We start from the raw sequence: 8,422 nt of genomic DNA, 5'->3' as shown, positions 1-8,422 counted from the left end.
CGAAGACTAATTTAAGTTTGCAAAAGCTTAAAAACTCAATAAAAGTTCATAAAACTTAAATACAAACTTCAACCCAAAAGAAAAATTTGAATAATAAAATATATTCAACTCGCCCCAAAATAGGCAACTTAAGTCTTTAAAATATTCAATAAAATATATGAATAATATATACTATTCAACTATATTGACTATCTATGAAGCCTCTAACTGATAAAGATGGAAGTCGGGACAAGACCACAACATCCCGACTAAACTGAAAAGTAAATGAAACCCTTTGTAAGCAAGGAGACTCACCATAGCCAACTCAAACTCTCGGATGTATCAACGAAGCTCCTGTAGATGATCCTGAATACATGTGTCTGCATTATGAGAAGATGCAGGTCAAATGGCTCAATACGTGGAATGTACGAGCATGTAAAGAGAAATCTATATCATAACATAAGCTTGTACATAATAAGAATGGAAACATACCTACCTCTTTTCAAACTTACTCAACTCAATGAATACTCAAGGATACTCAAAACTACTCAAACCTACTCAACTTAGAAGTACTCAAGAATAAGATACTCAACTCAGAGATTAGATATTCAACTCAAAGATTAGATACTCAACTCAAAGATATGATATTCAACTTTGGATACTTAACTCAATATAAAGAAAGAATACACATGCAATATGTAGAAAGCTTTATAAATTAGTAAAACCAACTTAATTCGTTAAAGAAAATACAATAAAAAACACAATTTTACTCATATAATAAAGTAATATCGTTTTTGTGGGAGATTCCCTAAACGAAAAACCATCACTTAAGAGCTATAATGATGATACACTTTACTTCACGCTGTCAAGGACTATCCTATACCTTGCCATCAGTATAGGACCTAACTTAACTTTGTGGATCCACTAGTCTATTGTGAAAAGGATCATCTTAAAAGTATGATCATTTTGTACCCATGGTGACTACATGGTTTTATGGAGACGTGAGTTATCAGAACTCATGCTCGTCCCCAATTCTGTGCTCAATATTATTTCCAAATATACCAGCTCTTTTATTTTAACAACATACTTCTTGTGTGATTTGAGATTAGTGCTAAAAAAACTTAGCTCAAAGGTTATCTTTGAAATTTCAGTTTCTCTTCTTGCTTCATTTAGAAAGCTATTACTCTTTTATGAAAACTAGCGCGAACACTATTTGGAAATCTCAATTTTTTTCTTATTTGAATGTGAAAACATTTTAAATCTTTTTGGGAATACTTAATCCCCATATATTTTTGAAGAAATGAACTTCAACTTTACTCTTTACTCGTTATTCTTTACTCTTTACTCAACTTGAACTTTAAGTCTTAAAAAAAATTAATACGTTTGTAAAAGACTTTTGAGAACTTTATAAACTCGCTTTGACTTGATTCTTAACTTCTAGACTTGTATCTTAACTTTTCTTGAATTGAAGTATAGATTCAAGGTTCGTGATCTCATGTTTATGGATGATTTCATGATTTTCAACTTGGAGGGTTGATGTGGAATTAGTATCATGAACTACTCAACTCAAAAACTAAAAGGTACTGCTTATATCAAGAGTGTTTGACTTATAGGTTTCATGCTGAATTATGGGCATGAGCAATTAAACCCAAGGACTTCATTGGTAACATGTAATAGTCTCATAATTAGATATATAATATCAAAAGAGATTATGAACTCAATACTCAAGACTTAGAACTTGATGATACTAGTACTCTCGGTAATACTCAAATTTATGGAGTCCATGCAAAATTTATGGACACGAACGACAAATCGAAGGTCTACATAACTACATAGAACTCATGCATACAACTCTTCTCATTATCGTAGTTATTCAAATCTTTACTCAAATCAATAGTTGATCTCAAAGGATTCACAATTGAACTCAAAGGCTTTCTTGAACTTTACTGTTAAGTCTCTCTCGAATGTGAATTATGAATTCAAGAGTTGTAGTTCATGATATGAAGAATATAGGTAATATTATAGACTCATGAATACATTCTTTCTCACTCTCACGATCACTTACTTGAGTCTTGAAACAAGTTACTAGAAGTTGTAGAAGGATATTCAAAAGAACTCTCTCAAAAGGGTCGGAAGAACTCTCAAAACTTAATATTAACTTTACCTTGAATTTGAATTATTAATTCATGGTTATTTTGATTCATGTTATGAATGGTTTCTAAGTGTTTAGTGTTGATCATCTTGTATTCCAAACATACTTGAACAAAAATTTGAACATCTTTGTAACACAACAAAGTTTAAGAACATTTTTACAACTAAAAAATTAAAACTAGTAGCGAAACTAGAATCAGACATAGATTTTAAAAAAATACAAAATATTTTTCTTAAAGAAGAATTGTCGTTAATATGAGTCTAAAGAATCTTACTGATTCCAACAAACTTTGCAGAAACACGAAGTTACCAAGTTTAATGAACCAGTGAAAAACAAAAGAATAGAAGAACTGAAATTAATTCACAAATCTAAAATTTGTAAAACACGTACTAGAATCTGGAAATTTTTAATAGGAAAAAGATCAAGTCCACTGAACTCACAGTGTCCCCTTAAGGAAATTATTCCCCTCTAGTATCCAATGTTTGATTTGGAATATGACCTCCTAGGGTAAAATGATCTCAATCACCAGAGTATAGATACCAAAAACTCCGGTGTCAGCGAACCACTCAAGGACAGTAAAGTACACTTAGAATACTAGATTTAGTAGTTGAAGAAAAAGTCCATGAATTCTATATTAAAATGATGGGAAATCCCTCAATATATAGGAAACAAAGGGTAGTGCGAAATGTTTCTTATTGTGCCTTACCGGAAAGGTCACAAACCTTTGAAAAAGTCACAATCTTTCAGAAAGGTCGTCACCTTTCATAAAAGTCACAACTTTCCATAAAAGTCACATCTTTTCATAAAAATCGCAATATTTCATAAAAGTCACAACTTTTCATCAAAGTCGCAACATTTCATAAAAGTCACAACTCTTCATAAAAGTCGTAACTCTTCATTTTCCATTCACACCTTTTTAAAATCCAACATCTAGAAGTAGCTTAAAGTGTTTAGAATCAAAAGGAGTGAAGATACACTTTAAATGAGTTCAAATGGTACAACTAACGGAAAAGAAGTGGGGGGAGGCGACCCTAATGCATTCCGGACACGGGAATCTAGCCCCTAACTTCAGAGACTTTATATGGGTGCACCACAGGCGCTCTTCCCTAGCCTCTTGGGCGCCAAACCAGCTTCTCCCCAGGCAAAGATTCGACGAATTTTGCCTCTCGTTTTCTGACCCTAATTCACTTATAATCGATTTATTTTCTCAACTTTTACTTAAATCCAATTAACCAACCTAAGTACACACTAATACACTCAAAACAAGACTTTCAACTATCACATTCATCTCAAGAAATCGTCGAATCCCAACAAGACAAGATTTATAATGAACCTCAAGAACACCTATTAAGAACTTAATTACTTCAACATTTTGAGAAGGAAATTATGCTGAAAATAACATGTTTGGCATGTGGGTGAACTAACCCAACACTATGGAAGCTTACATACTGCATAGGGATCAAACCCTCAAGAAAAATTTGCAACTAAACTCAAGAACGTCGATGAATGCCTTCATCCTTTCCTCTTTTCTCCTCTTCTCTCTTCTTTTCTCTTGTTTAACTCTCAACTAAAACCCTACTGAACCTAATACAATTATACCCTTAAAATATTCATAGAAACGAATTAAATCTTATTGGGTATGAAAAATACCAAAATACCCCTCACTATTTTTAATTGTTTTCAAGATTCTTCTTCAAGGTAAGTCTTTCTCCAAGAATTTATTTTTTTTCAACTCAAATTCCTCCATACAATTATGTATCACTAATGAAAATCATAATTCCTTGTCATAGAGATTCAAGATAATAATTCAAGAATCTCAAGAAAGATTTTTTTTCATCGCTCACCTTCAAGGTAGGGTTTCAAGGCTTCTAATCAAGTTCTTCTGCAAGATTCTTCAAGAACATTTTTCTTCCAGGTATGAAAGGCTATCATAATGTTGGACTAGTTCATCCTGATGCTCTACATCTAATTTCAGATCAGTAAAAGATTAATTTAGGTTACTATCCATAGATTTGATTATTCTTGAGATAAGTTGATTTTCATTTCTTGGGTTCATGTTTCTTTCAAAAGTTCTATTCCTAAATATCGAATTACTATATTGTTATCGAGATCCTTCATACCATGAATCATAACTCTTGAATTCATAATTCATATTAGACAGAGTTAAGAATAGAGTCCATGTAACGACCTGGTTCCATCATTAGAGAAAACCCAATGAGGAAAGAATTGGGGTTAGAAAACTTTTGGGTAATAACTTGGAATTCCTAGTCTAATCCAAATTTGGACGAAATCTGAGTAATTTGTGGTCTAGGGGAATGTGGTAATAATGTAAAGGTTTAATTATGATGTTGATCTCATTAGTGTATAGCTAACATGTTAAGCAACCTGTACAACTTTACAGAATTGAATTCGGTTGAGTAGAACTCCCGAAACTAATCTTAGCATGAACATGTATTTTCTGAATGTCATGGGTTGAAGGTTTGTTGAGAAATGGGGATTTGAAACTCTCATTTGAGCTCTCTGTTTCCATGCAAGCCGCTAAGGCGGGATAATTCCCGCTAGGCGAGGCTGCTGTGGTGGGACAGTCGTGACTTAAGTCGAAAATATACCTCAAAAATGTCATTGTTCTGTAATTTTTGTTTGTGAGTGCTAAAGGACAAACTAGGACAAGTTCTCGACAGTTTTCCACCCCTTCTAGCACTGGAAGTAAGTAATTCACTCTCCAAATTTCTTTTTTTCCGTAGAACTTAGTTTCTTGGGTAATAATTATTGGGGAAAGGCTTTGATATGGAATTATGGTGGAAAACCCCATAATTTGGGTATCGGGATCATGAGTTAGGTATTGGGTTATTGGGTTTTTCATAATCTGGGTAATTAGACCTTAATTATTTATCCTCGCACAAACTGATTGTTTCTAGATCGATTTCAAGCATTAAGAATTCAGAATAGGAAGAATCAAGTTTCTTATAAGGGTTCAAGTTTTGTTCGAAGTAGGTGATGATTGTGATTTCATGTTAGTGTGATATATCATGGTAATTGTTTCATTGTATTTCATGCATGTATGTGAATGAAGTACTACCGATCAAACGTAATGTAAATAAGTAGAGAAAAGACATAAAATCCCCTGTGAACTTAATTATCCGAACAATTTACTTTAGCACTTTAACTGCACTACTGTTTAAATACCATCTTAACATCTTTTAAGTAATTTTTTCCAACCCTCCCATCACCAACCCAGCTGAAGGTTGGGTGTTGTTGAGTCACACACATTTTCATTTGTCCACGTGTACATTAACTAATTCCTAGTTAATTGCTTAAATTCCATAAAAATTGTTTTTTTAAAATATTGAGCCAAAAGTTAAACCTGTCGATAAATTTACTCCTATATACAAATTATATATTTAAATTGCTTTTTCAGCTTAGTAACATCATACCACTTTCCTTAAAGATAAAAAAAATTATTTGCTTAAAAATGAAAATTTATTAATGAATAGGCGAAATCTCCAAAGTTGATATTTTGCCAATAATATCTTCGAAATTTATTTTTAATGGAAATCAACTTTATTCTGATAGCTCTGTAAATTGATGGATCTAATAATGTTCATTGATGTAAAAATAGTGTCGGTGAATCAAACACAAAAAAAAATTTAATACAAGAAATAAGAAATGATTAAAATTAAAAAAGAAAAGAAGAAGGAAAAAATGTGGAAGAAGTTATACTTGGGAGTAAATGTTTACTTGAACTAAATGGAAAGAATAAAAAAGTGAAGAACAAGATCCAGAAAAAGAACAAAAAGTTAAAAAAAATGAAGAAGAAGATGCAGAAAAAGAAAAACAGAGAGATAAAAGTTAATTAAATATAGGGATAATGCACAAGTACCCCCTCAACTTCTGCTGAAAATCTCAGAGACACACTTATACTATACAAAGGTCCTATTACCCCCTGAACTTATTGTATTAATAATATTCTACCCCTTTTCAACATAAGTGGCACTATCTTGTGGGCCAAACATTGGTTGACTTTTTCATTCAAACTAGTGTCACGCAGTCCTAAAAGGGGTAGAAAATTACTTATAAAATAAGTTCAGGGGGGGTAATAGGACCTTAGTATTGAATAAGTGTGTCTCTAGAATTTCGAGCATAGCTTGAGGGGGTACTTATGCATTTTCCCTTAAATATAAAATATTTTAAAAACTAGTAACATAATTTATTAAGTATGTTATCCAATTAAAAGATGATATGTTCAGGTTTTTGGTGTCTTTTCCTTTCTCACGCGCTAAGAAAATGTTAGTGATACAAATGTTGCCTCATCGCTCTTTAAAGGGTAAATAAATTCCCTTCAAATTAAATTGCGGGGGGGGGGGGGGGGGGGTAAATAACTTGTATAGTTAAAGTGCTAAAGTAAATTTTGCGGACAAGATCACGGGAGATTTTATGTATTTTCTCAAATAAGTATGAACGGATAACTATATGTCATGAATCAACACTTGATTGTATGATTATAAGAATGTACATTATAAATGTGATTGTGGTTATCTTGATTGGTTTAGGGTTTAGGATTTAGGTAGATTGGGTGTCACGTACCGACACACATGTATACATGGGATCGGGTGTCACGTACCGACACACATGTATAAATGGGATCGGGTGTCACGTACCGACATCATACCTATATGAGATCGGGTATCATGTACCGAAACACATGCATACATGGTATCGAGGGTCACGTACCGACACACATGCATATATGGGATCAGATGACATGTATCGACACATATACATACATGAAATCAGATGTCACGTACCGACACATATATCTACATGGGATCGGATGTCACATACCGACACACATACATATATTGGATCAGGTGTCATATACCAACAGACATGCATACATGGGATCGGGTGTCACATACCAATACATATACATACATTGGATCGGATATCATGTACGGACACACATACATACATTGAATCGAGTGTCACATTTTGACACACTAACAGTTTGGGTATGGGTTTCATGAGAGACCATTGTGATTGATACATCCATTGAATTGTTGTATCCACTTTTTATTGAGAATGTGGAATATTACAATGTTTTGCAATGATAACTGATTTTATATTTTGTAAAAGTGTGGTTACTATATTGTACTATATATATATATATATATATGTTGTGCTTACTGGATAGTGTGTGATCCTACCATCACATGTACTGATAGTGCACTTGCTCCTTCTTTGTTGAGTATAGTGCATCTTGAAACTGCTATGGATAGACCTCAGTTAGGAGATCAGTGATTGAGACCAGATTCAAGGGTGGGCCAGCTCTTTCATGATGCCGAGGATCCTTCATTTTGTTTATTCAATTCTCTTTGGACTTATACATGTTTTAGTATTTTGGTTTTATGTAGTTAGGGTTGTCCCACTTTTTCTTAGACTTGTTGTTAGTAGAGTTTTGGTACATGGACTTTTGGGTTCTAGGGATTGTTCTTCCGCAATAGTTTGATAGTCGTTTTTTTGAACTTGTGGAGTTTATGAGAACTTCATATTAATTATTTAGTTATTTAAACCCGCTTTTATAACTTTAAATGCTTAGTTTTTGTTAATTTGGTTAGCTTAGTTGTATTTATGGTTCTCCCACCGGAGGGTTAATATGGGAGCACTTATGACGGTCTGGGTCGTGAAAAGTTCAAGAAAGCCTTTGAGTTCAGTTGTGAATCCTTTAAGATCAACTATCGATTTAAACAGAGTTTTTGAGAAAATACGTATGAGAATGAGAAGAGTCATATACATGAGTTCCACATTGTTATTTAGACCATCGAGTCGAGTAATTCACTCCCATATTTCGCATGAACCCTATGAGTCGAGCATTGCTAAAACGAGTATTACCATTATGTCCTTGAGTCTGAGATGCTGAGTCTCGAGTATTGATTTATAGTTATGGTTATTGAAAAAACTTTAATTGAGTTGTTCACGTCCATAATTCGGCATGAACTTTATTTTGAGAAGTTCTTTACAATTTTTCTAAACTTGTTTTAAGACTGAGCACTTGAGTTGAGAAAGAGAAAAGTTGAGTTCATTTTCTTTAAAATGATATATGGAAACTAAGTATTTCCAAGACTAATTATTTTTACATTTAAGATGAGAAGAAACTGAGATTTTCGAAAGAGTTATGAGCAGTTTGAGTACAATCTCTATTAGGAGAAAGATTTTGAGTAATAATCTCAAACCACAGAAAGAGTTATGTTAATTAAACATTTGAGCTAGTATGTTTTCGGAGTAGTATTGAGC

The sequence above is a fragment of the Solanum lycopersicum genome, chromosome 4 (genome assembly GCF_036512215.1).
Source record: "Solanum lycopersicum chromosome 4, SLM_r2.1".
NCBI lineage: Eukaryota > Viridiplantae > Streptophyta > Magnoliopsida > Solanales > Solanaceae > Solanum > Solanum lycopersicum.
This window is presented reverse-complemented; position numbering follows the sequence as displayed.